The following is a 4,176-nucleotide window of genomic DNA, read 5'->3' as shown; positions in this document are numbered from 1 at the left end:
TCTCACTTTAATGTTAGATGTAATTTTCGACAGCAGAAGACCCCCTCCCCCGCTTCTCAACTTTAACGTGACATGTCATTTTCGGCAAAACCCCCCCCACCCGCTTCCCAACTTTAACGTGACATGTCATTTTCGGCAACCCCCCCCCCCCCCCCACCCGCTTCTCAACTTTAACGTGACATGTCATTTTCGGCAAAACCCCCCCACCCGCTTCTCAACTTTAATGTGTCGTGTAATTTTGCTTAGGGCCCCAGGGAGGTCAGGATCGGCACTGGCCGAGAGTGTAATCATACGAGTTCAGCTGAACTCACACGGCTTCCCCTTCGCATCCCAGTGTGAACCCCAGTGTGAACCCCAGTGTGAACCCCAGTGTGAACCTGGGCTTTATTGGGGTTTTCATTGGGTGGGCACCATTCCTGAGCATTATCATTTCTAAATATACATAATATCCATAATTGCCACGATGGTGAAGATCTGTTCCGAAGATCCGAAGAAGGAAGACAAAAAGCATTTTCTATGTGCGCTTCCTTGCAGCCATCATCCTGTATTATGGAAGTGCTGTTTTCAATTATGTGAGGGCGATTTTCTACATTCTTTAAGTAAGGATAGACCGATTTCAGTCCCGTATAGTATGGCGATTCCAGTGTTGAACTCAGTGATTTACACCTTGAAGAACCAAGATATCAAAGACTCCATCAGTAGACGGTTGTTTCAAACAAGAAAACTCTAAAATTGAAAATCTGTAAATAAAAAATACAAATACATTAGGAGGCCCTTCAAAAAAAGTTTGTTTTGACTTATTTGGAAAAGTCTCTCTCTATCAGTAATGTCTTACCCTCCCCATATCCCAAAAAGTGATTGCCAACGCCCTTATGTTAGGGGAAATCTAGCGTGGGACGAACATTGGCTGGCCGGCACGTTTGTCCAACACCTGAATTTGCAGGGTTATCAGGGGGTATTTGCACCACCGAACGCCCTGCAATACACTGTGCATTTTGCGCCCTGATTGGGCAAAGCTTTGATGTCGCCAGGTGGTTCTGCCCCTTACCTATATATAAGAACTGTCAAATGGCCGAGGCTGCAGCAAGCTTTCATAGACTGCGGGAGCATTTTTTTGCCGGTGCGGTGGGCGGCTTCATTAACAATGGGTTTACTTTGGGGTACACTGTGTTTTTAATTTTTTAATAAAGGCATTGTCAAAAGCTGTCTCTGAGTTTTTATTACTTTTTTTTTTTACACGTTTTTGGTGAATAGGTAGGGGTACTATTTCCCCAATACTCATTTGCATAGGTGGGGGTTGGGATCCAGGGGCCCCCTTGTTAAAGGGTGTTTCCAGATTATGATAAGCCCCCCTCCCGCAGACCACCATCAACCACTGTCCACGGTTGTGGGGAGGAGGACCTTGTCCCCTTCAAAATGGGGAAAAGGTGCTTTGGGTTCGGGCATCAGAGCACATATACCTCCATGTTGAGGGCATGTGGCCTGGTATGGTTCAGGAGGAGAGGCACATGCTCGTTCACCCCTTTCCTGATCTGCCAGGCTGCATGCCCTGATAAGGGTCTGGTATGGATATTGGGGGGCCCCACACCATTTTTTTAAATATTTTGGCATGGGGTTCCCCTTAGAATTAATACCAGACCCACGCTATTTTTTGTTTATTTTATTTTTTTTAATAGCTGGGCAATTGCAACCACAACTTATTTAAATGGGATTTGACTTGTTTCTTTAGAAATTTAATTTTTGCTGCAGCAGGTTCTATGCATGCTACAGTTGCACCACTACAGGCAATCAAAGGGGACCCCCCAGGTACCCTCCAGGTACTATATTTAAAGGATTTTTTTCCATTGATACATATCCCCCAGGGCAGTACCCGGACACCCATACCCCTTTTATGGGCAATTACTTGCATAAAAGACTTTGGATTTTTCCTGTTTGGCTCCCATATACTTTAATGGGGTTCGCCATTCAGGTTACGACTTTTCCCCTGTACAGGAGTTTTGCTGGGAACCAAACAGGGGGATGTTCAGCCAATATCTATTGAACCCCCCACTGTTTTGCTTACCAAATGTTCTATAACTCTGTGCAATCAGTCTGGGGAATAGCATACTTCTGCCACACCACATTGCCAAAATCATCCCTCACCAATTTTTCTGGTTTGACTTTAAAGGATTAGTTCACCATTAGCAAAAACTGCCTGCACAGATAAAGAGATGTATTGTATCTTATCAATAACTTTTTGCAAGTGTTGTTTCCAGTACTGGACGCAGTATTCTATAGGGGTCTAGCTAAACATGTATCCTTCTGCTGGTGATATAAAGATCTATATAGAGGAATCAGGACCTCCTTCCTCCTGCTGGTGACCCCTCTAGTGATATAAAGATCTATATAGAGGAATCAGGACCTCCTTCCTCCTGCTGGTGACCCCTCTAGTGATATAAAGATCTATATAGAGAAATCAGGACCTCTTCCTCCTGCTGGTGACCCCTCTAGTGATATAAATATCTCTATAGAGGAATCGGGACCTCCTCCCTCCTGCTGGTGACCCCTCTAGTGATATAACGATCTATATAGAGGACTCGGGGCCTCCTTTCTCCTGCTGGTGACCCCTCTAGTGATATAAAGATCTATATAGAGGAATCAGGAACCCCTTCCTCCTTCTGGTGATCCCTCTAGTGATATAAAGATCTATATAGAGGAATCAGGACCTCCTGATGAAGACCCATCTAGTGATATAAAGATCTATATAGAGGAATCGGGACCTCCTTCCTCCTGCTGGTGACCCCTCTAGTGATATAAAGATCTATATAGAGGAATCAGGACCTCTTCCTCCTGCTGGTGACCCCTCTAGTGATATAAAGATCTATATAGAGGAATCAGGACCTCCTTCCTCCTGCTGGTGACCCCTCTAGTGATATAAAGATCTATATAGAGGAATCGGGACCTCCTTCCTCCTGCTGGTGACCCCTCTAGTGATAAAAAGATCTATATAGAGGAATCAGGACCCCCTTCCTCCTTCTGGTGACCCCTCTAGTGATATAAAGATCTCTATAGAGGAATCGGGACCTCCTTCCTCCTGCTGGTGATCCCCTCTATTGATATAAAGATCCATATAGAGGAATCAGGACCTCTTTCCTCCTGATGAAGACCCCTCTAGTGATATAAAGATCTATATAGAGGAATCAGGAACCCCTTCCTCCTTCTGGTGATCCCTCTAGTGATATAAAGATCTATATAGAGGAATCAGGACCTCCTTCCTCCTGCTGGTGATCCCTCTAGTGATATACAGATCTATATAGAGGAATCAGGAACCCCTTCCTCCTGCTGGTGACCCCTCTAGTGATATAAAGATCTATATAGAGGAATCAGGACCTCCTTCCTCCTGCTGGTGACCCCTCTAGTGATATAAAGATCTATATAGAGGAATCAGGACCTTCTTCCTCCTGCTGGTGACCCCTCTAGTGATATAAAGATCTATATAGAGGGATCAGGACCTCCTTCCTCCTGCTGGTGACTCTTCTAGTGATATAAAGATCCATATAGAGGAATCAGGACCCCCTTCCTCCTGCTGGTGACCCCTCTAGTGATATAAAGATCTCTATAGAGGAATCAGGACCCCCTTCCTCCTGCTGGTGATCCCTCTAGTGATATAAAGATCTATATATAGAGGAATCAGGACCTTCTTCTGCCAGTGATTTATCCAGTGATGCACCCTAGAGTTATAGAATGTATATTAATATCATGATGGATGGGCCCCATATTGGTGACCTTTCCACCATATTACAGCCATCATCCAAATCTAATAGCTGGAATAGTTTATCTAAAATACATTATGAATATAATTAGTCAAGCTCTTACCTGAATGAGCGCCAGGCTCAAAATATGAATTATCCAACTGATCCATGACTGGGATAGCATTCCTCAAGAAGCCATCAAATATCTTTTGAAATGAATGCCTAAAATAATAATTAATTTCAAGTGTCATAATTGTTTTCAGTTTTATACAACAAAATATACAATTGAATTAACATCTAAAAGACGGATGGTAGAGCGCATGCAAAAATACAATCCCTCTGCAAGCTTTAAAAAAAAAACTTTATTCATAACTTAGATATATAATGAAGAGTTTAGAACTTACTTTGAGTAATTCTTTGTGTGGTTTCAGTAATCATTGAGGAA

At 43.4% G+C, this 4,176-nt stretch overlaps 1 long non-coding RNA gene across 1 annotated transcript; it reads right to left on the bottom strand.

Moving 5' to 3' along the window:
- Positions 1-598: 598 nt before the first annotated feature.
- Positions 599-4,176, bottom strand: LOC120942577. Its single transcript, XR_005750191.1, has 3 exons — positions 4,136-4,176; positions 3,856-3,953; positions 599-740 (listed from the first exon to the last, which is right to left on the bottom strand). It is a non-coding gene; the product is annotated as an uncharacterized LOC120942577 (long non-coding RNA).

This window comes from Rana temporaria, chromosome 6 (assembly GCF_905171775.1).
Source record: "Rana temporaria chromosome 6, aRanTem1.1, whole genome shotgun sequence".
In the NCBI taxonomy this organism is placed as follows: Eukaryota; Metazoa; Chordata; class Amphibia; order Anura; family Ranidae; genus Rana; species Rana temporaria.
This window is presented reverse-complemented; position numbering and strand designations above follow the sequence as displayed.